Source organism: Macaca fascicularis, chromosome 1 (genome assembly GCF_037993035.2).
Source record: "Macaca fascicularis isolate 582-1 chromosome 1, T2T-MFA8v1.1".
NCBI classification, from domain to species: Eukaryota; Metazoa; Chordata; class Mammalia; order Primates; family Cercopithecidae; genus Macaca; species Macaca fascicularis.
The window spans coordinates 16059323-16079863 of record NC_088375.1 but is presented as its reverse complement, the minus strand read 5'-3'; the positions used below and the strand labels follow the sequence as shown (position 1 = coordinate 16079863).

General features: G+C 41.2%; 1 protein-coding gene and 1 pseudogene across 16 annotated transcripts in view; both read right to left on the bottom strand.

The window, feature by feature from the left end:
- Positions 1-20541, bottom strand: part of PCNX2 (pecanex 2) — a 309218-nt gene that overhangs the window by 47462 nt on the left and 241215 nt on the right. The window lies entirely within an intron of this gene.
- LOC135970996 (developmental pluripotency-associated protein 3 pseudogene) lies at positions 725-19123 on the bottom strand (annotated as a pseudogene).

The following is a 20541-nucleotide window of genomic DNA, read 5'->3' as shown; positions in this document are numbered from 1 at the left end:
GTAAGTTTCAATTTTAATTCCAGTGTTACTGGAGAATGAACACTTATTATTTCCATCTCTTGAAATTTATTGAGTGTTATTTGATGGCTTAGCACATGGCCTATTTAGGTGAATGTTTCAAGTGCTCTTGAAAATATCTGTATTCTGCTGTTGCTACGTGAAGTGTTCCATAAATGTCAATTAGTTTCAAATGATTGACAGTATCATTCAAATATTCTAGATGCTAATATTTTTGTGTGCATTTTCTATCATTTACTGAAGGTATAGTGTTGATGTGTTCAACGATAGTTGTAGATTTTTCTGTTTTTACTTTTAATTCAGTCAGTTTTTGCTTCTTGTAGTTCTATTACTAGGTATATGAACATTTAGGACTGTTATGTCTTCTTGATGAATTAACTCTTCAATTATTATGAAATATCTTTCTTTAATGTGGTGATACACCTCATCTTGAAGTCTGATATTAATAAACTAATCCAGGTTTCCTATAGTTAGTGTTTGTAAGGAATATAATTTTCTATCTTTTTATTTTTAAATAGCACAAAGCAAAATAGGTGTGAGGGTTCCTAAGACTCTCCAGATCTTTATAGTTAAAACATCTCTTGTAAACAGCATGTAGTTAGGACTTGCTTTTTTATCTAGTTTGATGATCTCCAATTTTTAATTATAGCAATTAATCCATTTACACGTAATGTGGTTATTTATATGACTGAGTGAAAGTCTACTATTTCCTTTTTTTTTTTTAAAGTACTCAAATGTCAACTTTATTGTTTCTATATAAACACCTTTTTGTACTGAAAACTGTAAAAATAAGTTTGCTGTGATTGCAATCCAAATTTTTGAAAGCCAGAAAATCTAGTTATTATGCTATAGCCAAACTACCTAATGCTTTCTTTATCCACAAGTAACTTTGCTTCAGTTTCTCGATGTTGGGTTTCATCTCACTGACTTTGGGCTTCTAAGACACATGGGAATACTTATATCATCTCTGGGTCAAATCAAACAGTAGAGCTAAAGTTATTCACATACATTCAAATTACACAGATCCCTTACAAATTACTAGTATCATAGTAGGAAGAAAAAGATACAAGAAGAAAAACACATCCTAGAACTCATTAATATTATTGGTGTATAGTCTATACCAGCATAGCGTACCTTTCACAACCTGCTATATAAAATTACCAGCAAGAAGAAAAAGGTGCAAGAATAAGTTTTATGGCTGAAGTGGCTTGGTGTCATAATTCCCTATTCTAGCATTCTCAGAAGGATCCCATCCATTGGACACGCAGAAACTGCAGGGACATTTGAATGGTCTTGATTCCTTCCTAACTCCCTTAAGCCCAGTGTTTGTCAGTATTCTTTCATGCGTACAAACTCTGCCGAGTAACATGTATCTGAATCTTGCCATCCTTTCTCTCTGCACAGACAGCAATGTTCTTAATCCTCCCCTCCTGTAAAGCAAGTCATCTCTGGTTTCCCTGAGGATTGTTGCTCTTGCTCAATGGAGTGAATCTTCTGGTAGAGGGGAAGGGGATTCATTACTAGTGTTGATAGTCAAGTTACTAAGGTTCTTTATCAACATCTCGGAGCAGATTTCAGAGGCCCCTGAATCGTCCCGAGAATTTTCTTCGGTCAGCATTTGTGGCTCCGGGATGGAGGATGGATTAAACTGCTGTGATGGGTCCATCTGCGTCTTGAACAACACTAAGCTTCTCCTGGATCTTTGAAACCAAGCAGAAACTGATGACTGACCCTCAAATTGCTACAAGGTAGCCCGGAAAGAGGCTGAAAACCAGAGCTCCAACGAATGGTCAAAGAACTGATGTAAAATATAGGACCGGCTTCCTCTTAAAATACAGATAAGCCAGTCTTCCAGGATATTTGAATGTTAATGATCCAATGATTAGAGGATTAAGGGATCCGAATGATTAAAGGTTAATGGGCGTAGTTTAGACTAGTAGGGTAGTTCTTCATCTGCTTTGCATTAAAACAATATGTCCTATGTCATAGCTGCTAGAAAAATTTATAAAACGCCTCTCTTTTGTTGTGAAAGTCTACTATTTTCCTATTTGTTTTTATTTTTCCAACTTTTAAAATTTGTATTCTTTCCAGTCTTTTTTTTTTTTTTTTTTTTTTTTTTTTGAGATGGAGTCTCGCTCTGTCACCCAGGCTGGAGGGCAATGGTGAGATCTCGGCTCACAGCAACCTCTGCTTCCCAGGTTCAAGCCATTCTCCTGCCTCAGCCTCCCGAGTAGCTGGGATTACAGGCGCCCACCACCAGACTTAGCTAATTTTTCATATTTTTAGTAGAGATGGGGTTTCACCCTATTGGCCAGGCTGGTCTTGAACTCCTGACCTCATGATCCACCCGCCTGGGCCTCCCAAAGTGCTGGGATTACAGGTGTGAGGCACCACACCGGGCCCAGTCATTATTTTTTAATTGAGCAACTTTGGGCATTTTATTTTTTATTCTCAGTCAGTTTTTTAGCCATACCTCTTTTATTTTTTGCAGCTTCTCTAAGGGTTATAATATGTGTTTTTTCTTATCACAAAGTATTAGTTAATGTAATTTTTCAGTTTTATAATTGTTTATGATAGTAAGAATATTTCAGTACTGGTTATTCAGTCATGGCCAAAAGAATGTCTTTGAATCTTTCTACATGTCTTTGGAGACTTAATTGAAACACAAAACATTTCGCTTCACCCACTCCCACCCCTATTCATTATTCACTTTTTCTGGGATCTCATATCATTATTCACAGTGTCTGGTAATTAGTAGGTGCTAACAAAGTTGTTGATGCAGTGATTGAATGGACAAATAAAACAGTTCTTCTCCAGATCTCTGTCTGAACAGGCACCAGTTGAGGAACTCCACAGCAGTATATTGTATTACCTTACATATGGTGGCAGATAAAGAAAGGCTATGTTTAGACCAAGCCTCTATATAGAACCCAGGAGTAAGATGACTATAATATGCCAGAGATGGAAAACTACAACCTTCAAATCATAATGCACATTCAGAGCTATTAGGATAGCAGTCTATGAAATAGGAGTCCAGGTCAGGAAGGGGAAAAGCCAAGCAGGCTGCATACATAAAAAGGGAGACAGTTAAAGCCTGATCCCAAATCTTTGGACTCCATTTGTCTTTCTGCCAGACCTCCTCGCTTTGGCTCTTGGCTGAAAGCATTCTTTTTTTTTTTTTTTTAAACATTTCAAGGGTCTCTTAACTCATTCTACGATACAAAGCGTTTCTTCCCTCTGGTGAAGATGTATGGAAATGCATACTGGACTATAAACAGTGGGGCATCCAGAGAGTAATGACCACCATAACCTGACCGCTCTGCACACTGGGACTCTTGGACTGCAGACCCTAGGCTCCGGCGGGGTGGGGTCTCAATCTGCCACAGTGACACACTAACACTGTCTTGCTATACATTAATAACAATTTAGGAAGAAATTATCTTCCAGTGGAGGAAATAAGACCGTTTTCTTTCTGTCTTTTCTTTTTCTTTTTTTTTTTGAGATGGAGTTTCACTCTTGTTGCCCAGGCTGGAATGCAATGGTGCAATCTTGGCTCACTGCAACCTCCACCTCCCGGGTTCAAGCAATTCTGCCTCAGCCTCCCAAGTAGCTGGGATTACAGGCATGCGCCGCCACGCCTGGCTAATTTTGTATTTTTGGTAGAGACGGGGGTTTCTACTAAACCTCCGCACTGGTCAGGCTGGTCTTGAACCCCCAATCTCAGGTGATCCGCCCACCTTGGCCTCCCAAAGTGCTGGGATCACAGGCGTGAGCCACCACGCCCAGCCGACAGTTTTCAGAAATATATTACACAAGGAAAAAGCATAAAGGAGGATTTTCACTTGAAGAAATTAGCAAAACTGGTTTAACAGCAGACCTCAAAAATGTGCATTCCAATTTTCCCCTTCCTTATTCTTCTATCCGGTTCTACCATTTATCACATTGAGCTGAAAGCCAGGGCTTTTTTTTTCCCCCTTTTCATTAAACTGGGAGGGCTGGTTACATGAGTATGTGTGTGAGTCTGTGGTCTGTGTATGCATGCACATGTGTGTGTCTGTGTGTATGTGAGAAGATGGAGAAATCGAATTTCTTTTTTTTTTTTTTTTTTGAGACGGAGTCTCGCTCTGTCACCCAGGCTGGAGTGCAATGGTGAGATCTCGGCTCACAGCAACCTCTGCTTCCCAGGTTTAAGCCATTCTCCTGCCTCAGCCTCCCGAGTAGCTGGGACTACAGGCGCCGCCACCGCGCCCAGCTAGTTTTTTTGTATTTTTTTTAGTAGAGACGGGGTTTCACCGTGTTAGCCAGGATGGTCTCGATCTCCTGACCTCGTGATCCGCCCGTCTCGGCCTCCCAAAGTGCTGGGATTACAGGCGTGAGCCACCGTGCCCGGCCGAGAATTCGAATTTCTAACCATCTGAGTAAAATAGCACAGTAGACTATGAGGAACATGTGGGTGTCTCTACATTGGTGAAAGGGCAGTTGAGGAAACAGTTTGCCATGAAGGATGGCTTAGACTTGACAGATACATCATAGCTGCCAACAGTTGAAAAGCTTGGTTCAGGTGAGTCTTGGATAATCTACTCTTAGGAGTGAAAGAGTCACACTCAAGATCATATTAAAAAAAGAATATGAAAATAATAAAACCCAGTAATTTTGGAAAATGCACTAATTGTGTTGTCCAAATGTAAATGAAGGTCCATATTCTCAGGAAGACTCAGAAGGTTTGAAGCATATTCCCTCCAGAGGAAATGCTGAAGGTCAACCTGCCCACACAATGTGACCTTTTGCAGTCCTGGCAGAGATGAATGTCAAGCTGGCAAGGCTGTCTCTGTCTGGTATTTCCATCGAAACTGACTCTTGGCACCTTTAATTGTGGCTGTGTTTGCATTGTCACACCTTTGTCACACCTACCAATGCCAAGCCCAGACAGACTTATTTATTCCCACCTAATTTCAAGAAGGAATAAACTTAATCTAAAAGGTATACATAGTATGAAAGCAAGTGAAGAAATTTAAGTGCAAATCAGAGGTAAGACAAATACAAATACAGAAACAATGTCAAGGGTCCTAATTGCATTCTAGGATACCCAGTACATTTACTAATAGTGATCCACAGATTTCACTCCGGGCTTTCCAGAAGCCAATGTAGAAAGAAAACACAAATGGTTTCTTGTGTCTTTAAGGCAAAAACAAACTAATTCCTTGGAAGGATCATAGCTATTTCTGGCAAAGACACCAGAGAGATGATATCCCCAGGATCCTCATAAAGAGGACATTGTGCAATATGGTGAACAACATCCTTAATAACATTGCACAATAAGTGCAAGCACAAGGTTTGCCAGGCTGTTTTAATATTTCACAGTGCAGGATGCTAGAATATGGTCGAAGTGCAATAAAGCAAAAGCATTTCTATAGGTAGTCAAAACAAGTCAGCCTTACATATGGGGCTCTCCAGAGGCCTGGCATCATCCAAGAGTAGATTCTAGAAACTCTTGAGGACTGGGAGAACTGGATACCTTTCAGGAAATCCTTGAGATGCATAATTTCTGCAATGGACTGAATGTTTGTGTCTCACCCAAATTAATGTATTGAAACCCTATCCTCCAAGGTGATAGTATTAAAAGGTGGGGCCGGCTGGGTGCAGTGGCTCACATCTGTAATCCCAGCACTTTGGGAGGCTGATGCAGGTGGATTATGAGGTCAAGAGATTGAGACCATCCTGGCCAACATGGTGAACTCCATCTTCACTAAAAATACAAAAATTAGCCAGGTGTGGTGGCAGGCACCTGTAGTATCAGCTTCTTGGGAGGCTTGAGGCAGGAGAATCGCTTGAACCTGGGAAGCGGAGGTTGCAATGAGCCGAGATCGTGCCACTGCCCTCCAGCCTGGCAACAGAGCGAGGATCCGTCCCAAAAACAAACAAACAAACAAACAAGAAGTTGGGGCCTTTGGGAAGTGATTGGGTTATGAGGGTGGGGCCCTCATGAATAAGAGTAGTGCCCTCAGGAGAATAGACATGAGAGAGCTTGCTCTCTCTCTGCTATGTGAGGACATTGCAGAAAGATGGCTGTCTGCAAACCAGGAAATGGGCCCTCACCAGTCACTAGATCTGCTGGCACCCGATCTTGGACTTCCCAGCCTCCAGAACTGTGAGAAATAAATGTTTGTTGTCTAAGCTGCCCAGTCTATGGTATAGTTGATGCAGCAGCCTGAACTAAGACAATTTCTCTCCATCTAGTTTTGACAATTCTTATGTATTGAGTTGCAGTGAATTTTAACATATTCTCTCTGAGAGGCACAGGATTGTAGCTAACTTGTGTGGCTGGTAGACACACCTGCCAAGATGGAGGCAAGGTTGGCATTCTCTTGGGAAAGTTGGGAACCGACGAATGGTTGCCTGAACAGAAGGTCCAGCAACCAAAAATCAAACCAAAATATTCCCTTCTCTTACGTCCCAAAAGGCCTCATGAGAGGTACCTTCCTGGCTGGGAGGCCTGGGCCAGAGGACAGGATCCATAAAGAGTGGGAGAGTGGAAGGAAAGTTAGAGTTAGATCAAACTGGAGACATTTGAACCTAATTCTGTAAGTAACAGGCAGGTAAAAGAGATTTTCAAGTCCCAAGGAAACATGAGGAAAGCTGTACTTAAGAAAATTCCCCTGAAGCTTCTGGGATTAAGAGGAACAGACCAGTGATGGGGAAACCAGCCACCCACAGTCTCATTTCAGGAACAAAGTAATAGGGACCAGAACTAAGGTGCAGGATGTTTACCAAGAGATAAGAGGAAACATGTAGATAATGGGACTTCGAAGGGACATTAAACATGGTCCCCTGCACCAGAAAAGCTGCTTTGAAAGAAAAGGTTGGGATGATTTACAACCTTCCAGTGAGAACATTGCGATTAAAGCCGAAATGCACAACACATTTTCTTTCTTTTTTTTTTTTTTTTTTTTTTTTGAGACAGAGTCTTGCTCTGTAGCCCGGGCTGGAGTGCAGTGGCCGGATCTCAGCTCACTGCAAGCTCCGCCTCCCGGGTTTACGCCATTCTCCTGCCTCAGCCTCCGGAGTAGCTGGGACTACAGGCGCCCGCCACCTCGCCCGGCTAGTTTTTTGTATTTTTAGTAGAGACGGGGTTTCACCGTGTTAGCCAGGATGGTCTCGATCTCCTGACCTCGTGATCCGCCCGTCTCGGCCTCCCAAAGTGCTGGGATTACAGGCTTGAGCCACCGCGCCCGGCCTACACAACACATTTTCAAGATTGGGCTTCTTGGTCCTTCAATTTCCCTTCTTAACTGATATGAGTACTTTGAGAAACAAATACGAGTTTTTGTTCCCAAAAATCAAATTGGATTCTACAAAAAGGAATCTAACTGGATTCATAAAAAAATCCAAAATTTCATCAATATGATTACATTTAAAACATTGTAAATGTTTAAAAATATGCTGAATATTTATTTTAGCTGAGTTTTAAAAGGATCATTGCCTTCATTAGCCATTGCAGCATGCCAGGCACTGGGCTGGTGTTCTGCATATACCTAGCAGTGAGGTGACCACAGAGGATGTTAGACAAGGGACAAAGCTCAAACCACCCATAGAGCACAATCAGACCCTAACTCACAAAGTGGACATTCTTAGACATAGGTAGAGCTTAGCCCGTGCTTTTCAAACTACAGATGGGACTTATAGGCACAAACGTTGGGATACTTATGTTGGATTATTAGAAAATGTATTTCCTTTTGTGGTCACATAAGGTTATTCCTGAATTGATCGGGGCTACAAAAAGGAGGAGACCATCAGATATGGCCATTGCTGAGCTCTGAGCAGTTCACTTCCACAGCCCTGAGTGCACATTACAGGCTGGGAACACAAGATGTGTGAGACAGGGCTCAGTCCCAGCGAGGTTCCTTGATAGCCCCTTCTAATATCCTCCTGCATGTACAGTGGTAGAGATATTAACAGGACGAGGGCCCCCGTAACATTTTTCTTAAAGCTGGAATTCTAAATTTATATTGCCTCTTGTCAGCTGGTTACATCAAGGGCTGCTTTGTGACCAAATGAAATAATGTCAAAAAAAGACTTTAAAACATTTTTGAATGATTGTCATTTTTAAGAAGGTCACAGTGGGATTCCCACCGCCCTCCCTCCCTGCCCCATAAAATTCTCCTGCAGTTTCCATGTCATGGCAGGGAGGAACTTTCTCAGCTCCTCTTCTACCCACACTCATTTTCCAGGGACAGAATCCTAGAACATAAGCTTGAAGGAACATTCAGGTCATCTATTCCCATCCACCTGCTCTTAGAGGACATCTCTGTATTTGTTAGACCTCACTATATTTAATTTGTGGAAAGAAAGAATTGTAAGAATTTTATATTTCAGGCTGGGCATGGTGGCTCATGCCTGTAATCTCAGCACTTTGGAAGGCTAAGGTGGGTGGATCACTTGAGGTCAGGATTTCAAGACCAGCCTGGCCAACATGGTGAAACTCCGTCTCTACTAAAAATACAAAAATTACCTAGGCGTGGTGGTGTACACCTGTATTCCCAGCTACTTGGGAGGCTGAGGCAGGAGAATCACTGGAACCCAGGAGGCAGAGGTTGCAGAGAGTTGAGATCGCACCACTGCACTCCAGCTTGGGCAACAGAGCAAGACTCCGTCTCAAATGGAAAAAAAAAAAAAGAATTTTATATTTCAAGGAGCCTCCTTTAAGGTCGCGCAATAGAAACAAAATTCATGTAGAGATTTTCTAGGTCTTAAAATATTTATTTTTCTATCCATTGGATTATAGTTGCAAACTTAAAATTTCTTATTCCAGTTTTAAATACTAGAATTTCTAATAAATCAGCCCCTAGGGAGAGGTAAAAATGATTTTATTTACTCAACAAAGTAAATCAAGGGACAATCCTCTCAACTGCTGTTTAATTCTGATTCTGACGAATAGGGCTTCCCTGCCATAGCAAAGACTCACTTTTTGGAGGTTTCAGCTTCCCTGAAACCACCAGGGCCAGACACAGAAACACTGAGTCTCTCTCTTTGGGAGACACTGTATGAGCCATGACTACTGCCATCATTACCATCACTAAGAAGCTGTCCTGGACACTTCCTATTCCCTAAGTGTTACACATTCACTTGGTAATCAATTCTGTTTAGATTAATCCAATCTTAAAGACAGGGAAACAGAGTGCTAATAGTATAGTTACATGACTAAGGCCACAGACAAGAACCAAAACAACGAATAGGATCAGCTTGTTGAGCCACTGAATGAGTTCAGTTCTTTACTACCTTAGTGGCAACTTCTCCCCTAGTTCCAGTTTCTAGTCCTTCAGCAACACTGGACCTGTGTGTCTTTTAAATTTTATTTTATATTTTGTACAGACAGGGTCAGCCTCTGTCACCCAGGTTGGAGTGCACAGGTGCAATCATAGCTCACTGTATCCTCAAACTCCTGGGTTAAAGTCATTCTCCCACCTCAGCCTCTGGAGTAGCTGGGACATCAGGCAGGTACAACCACACCTACCTAATTAATTTTCTTTTTCTTTTCTTTTCTTTTTTCTTTTCTTTTTTTTTTTACAGATGGGGTCTCACTATGTTGCCCAGGCTGGTCTCAAACACCTGGCCTCATATAATCCTCCTTGGATTACAGACATGCACCACCGTGCCTGGCTTTCAGTGTCTTTTAAATGTGATACTGGGAACCTAGAAGTGTATTGGCCCAGTATGCAATAGAGAAAAAAGACAAAAGTAGGTTTGAATAATTTATAACTTGTTTGATTTTGTGAGCCTAGCACAGATTTTACATTGTAACAATTTTACATCCCAAGGAACTTCATATTCTTTAAGATCTGCCCATACGAATAAAATTTGTTCTGTGACCTGTCTGGCAAGCTAGATTTTAAATGTTTAAATTTAAACCTTTAAATGAAACAGCACTGGTTTTTCACAGAATTTCTATTTCACAACACTATGTATTTATGTGACACTTATCAATTTAAAAAGGAATGCTTCAGAGTATCTTATCTGATGTATACATCAACCTGGCTATGCAGACATAATTTCCAGGGCGCTGATTCTCAAAAGAGACTCGTCTTGTGGAAGGGTCTGCTCTTTTGAATTTAAAATCAGTATTCTTCTTTTATCACACACTGTCTAATGAGGCTTGACAAATTACAAGCCAAGGTTTCCTGAATTTATTTATTTTCAACCAGCTCATGGGAGAAAACGAAATTAACCAAATCACTAAGTACACATTGTAACTCACACTGGGCAGTTTAGAAGCATAAGAATAAGAAACTTTGAAATAGATGATAGTTATCTCTGTGAGTGATATGATTTCCCACTACTCCTGCCCCGTTTAAAGATGTGAAAACTAATGCACCCAACTCTACTCAGAAGAGTCCTTAGAATAAATATTCTAATTAAAGAATATTTAATTCAAAGTTGTATTATTTTCTTTTTCTCCCGTGAATTTATTTTTGAGTGCTGAATGTTAAGATATGCAGACCCTGTTCACGTTCAGCAAGAAGCCCTCTTTCTTCCCAGTTTCGCTATCTAGACAAACAGGACTTTGTCTCTCCTATTAACAGGTCACACAATTTGCAATGAAGAAAAATACGTGGTCAGGGATTCTGAATGGATAACTCATTATTGTATGGGCAAGTTTGGAACCAAGGGATTTGACAGATTACTCAATTTATACAGACCTAAGAACTAAGCATTTGCTAATGACCTGAATGTTGTCATAGAGCAGAGAAAATTCTAGATAACTCCAAGATTAGTGGGAACGCTATCTCTCTGTATGGATTAGCCAGCTAAGATAAAGGTTTGGGTTGGATTTGCTTTAGATAAGATTCAGTTACACAGATATTTTTAAATGTCCCCACAGGCCAGTGATTATGGGGTGTTAGCCAAACTATGAGATGGCTGATAACATTTCACACAGACAGAAACATAAATCCTATTTTTTGATATTTTCCAGACGTGGTGGTAATGTGTAGCTACATCCTGATAATTGTGCCTTTTGCTTTCAATGTTCATTCTACAAGAGCCATCTAGGTTTCATGACTTTAATTAAGTCTTGCAGAATGAACATTGAAAGCAAAATTGCTAAGACAGCCAATAATTCAAACAGCTGAGCTGCTAGAAGTGACCTACAAAGGTGCTACCACAATAGCCTTTAAGAATGAATTCTGGTAAAACCAACTTTTATTTGTTTAATTTCAACAACCAAAAATACTTTCTAAAATGGTTAATCATTTTTTTCTTTCATATTCTCTCCTTATTTAACCCACCTTCCTCCCTCTGTTCCTTCCCTCTCAAGCACCGGAGTCTACTGTACAGGCCGTGGACTTTGGGGTCAGTCACATCTAGGTGTTCATGCTCCTCTACCACTGGGGACTGTGTGGCCGTGGGCACCTTACTTAAATTCATTCGCTCAGATTTCTCATGTCGACAGTTGGGTAATAGCACCTACTTACTTTATAGAGCTGTTATAAGGAATATTTTGATAATACAAGTAAAGAACCTAATATGGTACCTGGTATGTACTTGGTGTTCAAGAAACTTGCAACTGTCTACCTTCTCATCCAACCAATATTTACTGGGCATCCTACCATGAGCCAGTCAATGCACTGGGGAGAGTTACGTGAAAAAGCCATGAAGCCCCGGCGTTTGAAGGGCTCACAGTCAATGGAGTCTGACTTAGTTAATTTTTCATAGTCTGCAGGAATAGAAAAACCTCAATGCATAAACTTTGTAAGTCTATTGAAAACAAACTGGCTTTGGTTTTCAAATTATTATTTATAATGTTGTTATCAAGAAAACATTTATTGATTGCCAACCATGTGGTCACATACCTGACACTAAGGACAAGGCCCTGACCTCAGAGATTCATGATCAACACAAACACTCAAACACAAATATAACTTTCATTACAACTTTATTTTAAATAAAAGAACAAAGTAATCTCTATTATTTTTTGTTTGAACTATTAGATGAGCAAAAACTGTATATATTTGATTGATGGAAATGTAGAAAATATATACAAATGCTGTATCACTCATCACAAGGAAATACTGAGAAATGAGTAAGTTGAGGAAATAAAGTTACACAAATAATTAAAAAGGCAAATGCCCATATAACACCATGCATTTATGGTATCATTGTTTTCTCCTGCTTTCCAAAAACTCATCTTATTAGATGACTCTTTTCTATTTCCTAACACCTACCTCCTGTAAGACGATTTCTGGAAAACAGATCTCACCATGAGAAACATGTAGCAGCCTTACACTAATGAGGATTGTGCACGCATACCTCCATGCCTAGATCAACTTCATTTCAGTCACCTCAAAGCCTTCCATGCAGATGACCCAGCCTTAGACTACAGGATCGTCTTCATCCTCCCATGAGACAAGGCTGCTTTACTGCATGCAGTTCACGTCATTTGCTATGGGAAGCCCAGGATTCCCTGCAGTCTAATTTCCTTGCCTCTCTATAGATCACATTTTCTGATCCCAACTTAACTGTTCCACCCATCCAAATCTCAAAATCCTTTCACACATGCCTCTCACCACTTGGTCAGCACTGGAAGACATCCTTGTGTTTCTCATTGATGCTCTCAGGCCATTCTGTCATCCTAATCCCATGCTCCAACTCATTGCCATCTCCTATGGCCTCTCTGGTCATTCCCACTCCTTCCATAAAGATTGTGTCTCCGGTTCAGTCACTCTGTCCACCATGCCTCCTGCCATTACTCCTGGGGATGTAAATAGCCATAGAGATGCTCTTTCCAACATCCTGGTGCCCAGTCCAATCTCTACCCCTGCAAAGATCTCATCTTCCCCTCAACCTCAGCCAGTCATTCCCAGGGTGATAACACTAGAGTTTGATTATAAAAAAATTGCTTTCCCTCTAAAGATATCAGTTTGAAACATTTTCCAGTAACCACCTCATTTTTCCAGCTCATTTCCTCTAATCTTTCAACTTCCACAATCTTTGCAGCCTTCCCAGATCCACGATTCATTGGTCCTGTTTCTTACCTCTTTCACACCCTCACTTCCCTTCATCCTCAGCTTACACTTCATGGCCAAGTATTATAATCATTGTCACAACCTTACATATTAAATACATTCTCAGCTTCATGACACTCACTTGGTTCAACCCAGTCCTGGTTAGCTCTAACTCTGCCCTTCCACGCCTACATCCACAATATTGAATGTGGCTTAGAGAAAACCACACAGTTATTAATCTTTACAGATCTCTCTTTAAAATAATGATCACTAACCTCAAGTGAGTGTTTCATGCTGCCCAGCATTTGTACTACAGGTTGAGCATTCCAAATTCAAAAATCCAAAAACTTAAATGCTCCAAAATCCAAAACCTTTTGAGCACTGACGTGATGCCACAAGTGAAAAATTCCACACCTGACCTCTTGTGATGGGAACAGTCAAAATGCGGGTGCACAGCCTACAGTTTCTTCAGTGTCCCCAAGGAGAAAAAGACCCTCTTGGCCATTTATAAAAGTCACACAGCAGAAGGCCTCCTCATCCCTAGAGGACCCACTTCTTGGTCTCTCAACTGCTTCTCATGTTTCTTCCAACCTAAATAAATAAAATGCAGTGTACATTAACCTTTTAATCAAACCCCAGCACCCTGGGTGGAGACCAGGAGCCTGCAGCTGTGTGCTGCTGCTCTTGCCTAGCAGCGGATCCAGGTATTCTGGTGATGTCACTGAGCTGCACAGGTACCCTGAACACAGCATTTATTCACGGTATTAATGGTGTGTCACTTTTTTTTTACTGTTAAGTCCTTATGTGTGAACAATTATAAGAAAATAAATGCTTATCAGTAGCACATAAAATCAGAGTCAGGAATGATGGTGATTCCAAACAACCACAGATTGCCCAATGGGTGGCTGAGATGGTGACACCTTTGCTGTCTGATGCTTCATTGTACACAAGTTTTGTTTCCTGCACAGAATTATTAAAAATCTTGCATAAGATTGTCTTCATGCTATGTATATAGGGTTTATAAGAAACATAAATACGTATGTGTTTAGACTTGGGTCCCATCCCCAAGATATTTCATTATGTATAGGCAAATATTCCAAATAAAAAAAATCCAAAATCCAAAACACTTCTGGTCCCAAGTATTTCAAATAAAGAATATTCAACTCGTATATTTCCCTATTCCCTTGATTCTTCCATTCCTATTCCATCTCTGTAACACCCGCCCCTACCTGCCTCTGTGCTGTATGTTCTCTCTTTTCTCCCACTTCTGTGGATGAATAACCATGGGTTTCAACCTCCCAGTCTCATCCCAGACCTTTGGATTCCCTCACCTGCCATTGTAGCAAGCCCTCCTCTTTCTTTTGCCTGAAATTCCTCCATTCTGTTTCTTCTCTGCAGTGGTCCTTCCGAAGCCCAGTCCTGCCACCAGCCGATAGACTAACGCTAAGGCACACTGGCCTTTCTTGTTCTAGCAGGGATCCAATAGTTGCTCAACTTCTGTGACACCAGCCATGGCCTCCAGCCATGGTATATCTCCCAAACTGGGAGATAAAACAATTATATCCAATCTCCCCCCTAGGAGGGAATTATCTTCACACTGCAACAGGGAGAAGTTCAACTTTCCCCTAAATATGTCCTGTGGTGGAATTATTTTTTATCTTGTGAACTGATGAACTGTCAAAGCTGGGAAGAGACTTAGAAATCACATTGAGGCTCTAAGGAAGAAATCAAGGTTCTGATAGGCCAAGTCACTTGCGATGCTCTGTATATCCTGATAGAAAGTGGGGATTTTTCCTAACTAAAAAAAGATATGGAGTTTTCAAGGGTCTATGCAAGTGACAAAAAGAATTATACACCAGTTTTTCGTGTTTAATGAACTAAATAAACACTATGATACAAATTCCAAACAAATACCCGAAAGCAGGAATGAGAGAAGAAGGTGAAATGGTGAGGTGGAAGGGGAAGTCCTGGTTAAGAGACAGCCATGTGGGTTTGACTAGCTCTACCTCTAACTTGCTGTAAGCCTTGGGAAAGCCTATTCATTTCTCTGGGTTTGCTTTTCCCATTAGTTAGGTGGGAGGAAGGGATGAGACTACCCCTTCGGAGGGTACTTGTCACCATCACACTCTCTGTATTCTCTCCTTAGCCCAGAGTTCACATGCATCTCACAAGAAAACTCCCTCCAATGCCTTCTGCTTTCTGTTCGTATTCTTGATCCTTCACCTCTTCACACAGTATTTTCAAGTTGCCTGGCTCCTGCTGTTGGCAGCATGGTGATTCCTCATTCATTTTTCTCCTGTTCTCATAGAAATAAGCTAACCCATCAGCCTAGGTCACTTGACTGACTAAAGAAGAGCAGAAACGGACTCTCACTTTCCCATCTTTCTGTATCCACCTAAACAAAGGATGGTTAAACGGGATTTACGATTCAACAGATTCCATTTCTTTTGAAAACCCTTGAACTTGGTGCCCCCCTTTGGCCTTCTAACATTCATTATCTATTAATTTGACTTAGATTTAAAGCCAATGATTAATCTGTCCACTCTAGAATGTTTTCCTGACAGGCTCCCTGTTTAGGTAGATGCAAGTAATACTCCTGAACTCAAGAGCAGTAGGGGCACCACAATCCTGTTTTCTTACATTAACAAGAAAATAATTTACTTCTATTCTGGAATATATAAGCCAAAAGAATAGAATAGAAAAATGGGGCTTCCTCATTTGTATTCTTTCTTTCTTTCTCTCTTTTTTTTTGAGATGGAGTTTCGCTCTTGTTGCCCAGGCTGGAGTGCAATGGCGCGATCTCAGCTTGCTGCAACCTCCACTTCTTGGGTTCAAGTGATTCTCCTGCCTCAGCCTCCCGAGGAGCTGGGATTACAGGCGTGTGCCACCATGCCCAGCTAATTTTTGTATTTTTAGTAGAGATGGGGTTTCACCATGTTAGCCAGGCTGGTCTCGGACTCCTGACCTCAGGTGATCCACCCGCCTCAGCCTCCCAAAGTGCTGGGATTACAGGCATGAGCCACTGTGCCCATCCTATTTGTATTCTTGATATAGAATTTGTATCAATCATTCATTATGGTACCAGACAACAGAAATAGGATGTGCCATGAACCTTGATCATTCTTTTGGGCTATCTGAGATCTACGCCCCTATTCTAGGTTTGGGCAATTATGTACTGCACCAGAACTAGCTAATTGTTCACCAAAGCCTTTTACTTTTTTTCCTGGGTACTCAGCTAGATAACATTTCCTAGCCTCTTTTGTAGTCAAGTCAATTGTGGACAGTAGAATGTACAAGGAAATGATGTATCCCAGGTTTAGGCCAAGCTCATAACAATCTTCCATGCAATCTCCCACTTACTGCCAGCTTGGTACTGAAGTCCAAGGTGGACTTGAAAGCAATGTGCTAGGGAATAGGCGGAGCTTCTATTTGCCTGAATCCTTGGTAGTGCAGAATGAAACCATCCCCTTCCCCGACTACCTCCACTCACTGATTGGACTCTATATGAATGTATAACAGACGTCTGTTGCATCAGCCACTGAAATTTGGGGCCTAATAGTTACAGCAACTAGCATTACTTCAATTAATCTACCCATTTTGTGACTCTCAGGGATAGGCAGTCACCACCTCCCATCAGAGAAACTGGAGAGTCAGACACTTTCTTTCCCGGGCTCCCTTCCATCTAGAGCACACACGTGAAATCTTGGCTTTGTGAATCTGTTAAACCCACATCAGACATTGACTAATGAGCTGGAGACACAAAGAAGCAAGGTTATGTGGAATGCATTCTGGAAGGGTGGTGTTCATCCAGTTTCTGGGGGCAGCTGCGGTGGCAGTAGCAGTGTCCAGTATCCAGGCTCATGGTATCAATGACATGATGCCAGTGTCTGGATTCACCTGCCAAGATGTGACTCCTTCACAGCTGTAGTGTGATTTTAGACTTGGCTCTTGTCCAATAGCTGCAAAGCCTGCTTTGCTAGCCTTTTCAGAAGTCTGTGCCCTTTGCAACATCTTCCAACAAATCCTTCTACTTAAGTTAGCTAGACTTGAGTTTTGTAGCTCATGACCAAGAACTCTTATTGACACAAATGCATCCCTTTCAGGGAGGGGAAGACAGGATACTTTCTTGGTCTACAGCCTTGGGGAGCTTGCCTCCCCTCTGGAGTGTATTTCTCATTTTCTGAAAAGAATCAGAGTCTATCCTGTGAACATTTCATGTTTCCACTAATGGCTTCAGTAGACTTCAGGAGGGAGAACAAGCCCATCTATATTTTGACTGCCTCAGGTTGGGGTGAAGTAGATTAAATTTGACCAAAATAAAGCCAGTTATTTTGGAAAACAAGAAACTGAAAAGGAAAATGGTGAAAAGAAAACTCTAAAATGTCCAAGGAGGTAAAAGAAAACAGACCTTCCCTAGGAATACTGTACTATATGTTGCAAAGAGACATAAAACAGAACAGCCATTTTAGGTTAACTGTATTCTTCCCACAATAAAAGCACGATTTAGGTTTTGTCAAGCGATGTGCTCTTTTAAAGTCCCTGTGTCCAACTACAATTGAACTGGGTTTAAAAAAAATGTATTGTTTAAGAGTGAGTGGTATTGGGGCAGGCGAGCTGTCATTTTTTTCTCAAGACGTTGTTATGGAGCCAAAGTGACCCTTATCGCCAGGTTATATTCCTACTGTGGCTGGCAGGAACAAGGGATATCAATGAGCAATAGCAGAGATCCTCCTGGGCAGTCTTGTCTCACGTAATCTCTGCCTCTGTCTTGGGGATGGCTACATCTGTCAGTTCTGAGCCTCCTTCTGTATTTCATCTGATGAAGTTCAAGGAGTCTGGTATGTTGTAATATTGACAAATAATGCCTCCCTGTAATCATACCACTGTGCAAATGTGGCAGAGTCACTTTTTCTACCCCCAGAATCTGAGTTGTCCTTGGGAATGGCTTTAACCACCAGAATGTGGCAGAAATGACATGGTGCCTGTCTGGGAAGCTGGGCTGTAAGAGTCCTTGAAGTGTTCAGATTTCCCCTTTCCAAACCCAAACACCACCTGGCTGTGAAGATGCCTAGTCTGGCCCCTGGGAGACTGAGTGGTCCCATGGAGGAGATCCAAGGCTCCTAGTTTGGCAGCCAGCCTCTAGACCTCCCAGCCTGGCTCATCTACCTGCTGAATGAAACTGTTCAAGTGGTCCAGGTGACAGCAGCAGCAGAACCACAGGCCAACCCATGCAACAGTGGGAAATAGCACAGCATTGCTATTCTAAACCATGAAGTTTTGTGGTGGCTAGTTATGCCTCAAGATATAATTGATCTAAGATGGGACCAGAACATTTATTGTGCTAGATTAAGAAGCACTGCTTGTGTGAGGAGCTGACAGACAGAAAAAGCACTGCAAAATTCTAAAATCTCATTAACTTGTACCCTTTAAACTCAACGATTGGTTAAGTTTGCTAAAGAAGCTAAAAATGGCACAGAACTTGTGATAGAAACTAAAACTCACATTCAACTAGGTTAGCTCTAAAAGATTTTCCCTTGAATTCCAGCAAAAACTGAAAACCTTTCATCAAAAAAGGAGCAGGGGTCGCTATTCTTATATTGGATAAAACAGACTTTAAACCAACAACGGTAAAACAGGACAAGGAAGGGTATTACATAATGATAAAGTGTTCAATTTAACAAGACTTAACTATCCTAAATATATATGCACCCAACATTGGAGCACCCAGATTCATAAAACAAGTACTTATAGAGCTACGAAAAGACTAAGACAGCCACACAATTACGGTGGAGGACTTGAACACCCCATTGGCAGCATTAGACGGATCATTGAGGCAGAAAACTAACAAAGAAATTCTGGGGCTGGGCACAGTGGCCCAAGCCTATAATCCCAGCACTTTGGGAGGCCGAGACGGGCGGATCACGAGGTCAGGAGATCGAGACCATCCTGGCTAACACGGTGAAACCCCGTCTCTACTAACAAATACAAAAAAACTAGCCGGGCGTGATGGCGGACGCCTGTAGTCCCAGCTACTCGGGAGGCTGAGGCAGGAGAATGGCGTGAACCCGGGAGGCGGAGTTTGCAGTGAGCTGAGATCCGGCCACTGCACTCCAGCCTGAGCAACAGAGTGAGACTCTGTCTCAAAAAAAAAAAAAAAAAAAGAAAAGAAAAGAAATTCTGGACTTAAATTTGACACTTAACCAATGGGACCTAACAGAAATCTATAGAATACTCCACCCATCAACTACAGAATATACATTCCTCTCATCTGTAAATGGAACATACTGCAAGATCAACCACATCACATGCTCAGCCATAAAGCAACTCTCAATAAATTTTAAAAAAAGGAAGTAATATCATCCATACTCTTGGACCACAGTGGGATAAAAACAGAAATCAATACCAAGAAGAACTCTTAAAACCACGTACTTACATGGAAATTAAACAACTTGTTCCTGAATGACTTTTGGGTAAACAATGAAATTAAGGCAAAAATGAAAAAAAAATCCTTTTAAATTAATAAAAACAGGCTGGGCATGGTGGCTCACACCTGGAATCCCAGCACTTTGGGAGGCCAAGGCAAGCAGATCACCTGAGGTCAGGAGTTCGAGACCAGCCTGGCCAACATGGTGAAACCCTGTCTCTACCAAAAATATAAAAAATAGCTGAGTGTGGTGGCACACACCTGTAATCCCAGCTACTTGGCAGGAGAATCACTTGAACCTGGGAGGTAGATGTTGCAGTGAGCCAAGATTGTGCCACTGCACTCCAGCCTGGCTGACAGAGCGAGACTCTGTCTTATACATACATACATATGTACATACATACATACATACATACACACACAATACACCAAAATCTCTGGGATGCAGCAAAAGCAGTGTTAACAGAAAAGTTCATAGTGCTAAATGCCTACCTCTAAAAGTTAGAAATATCTCAATTTAATGACGTAACATCACACCTAAAGGAACTAGAAAAACAAGAACAATCTAACCCGAAAGCTAGCAGAAGGAAGGAAATAACTGAAATCAGAGCACAACTGAACAAAATTGAGACCCCAAAATCCATACAAAGATTCAACGAAATCAAAAGTTGATTTGAAAGGATAAACAAGATTGATAGACCACTAACTAGAATAACAAAGAAAAAGAGAGATGATCCAAATAAGCACAATCAAAAATGACAAAGATGACATTACAATTGATCTTAAAAGAATACAAAAGATCTTCAGAGACTATTATGAATATCTCTATGCATACAGACGAGAACATCTAGATGAAATGGCTAAACTCCTGGAAACACACACTCTTCCAAGATTGAATCAGGAAGAAACTGAAATGGTAAACAGACCAATATTGATTTCTGAAACTGAATATGTAATAAAAAGCCTATAATCAAAAAAAGTCCTGGACCAGAGGGGTTCACAACAGAATTCTACCAGACATAAGAAGAAGATCTAGTACCAATTCTACTGAAAGTATTCCAAAAAACTGAGGAGGAGGGACTCCTCCCTAATGCATTCTAT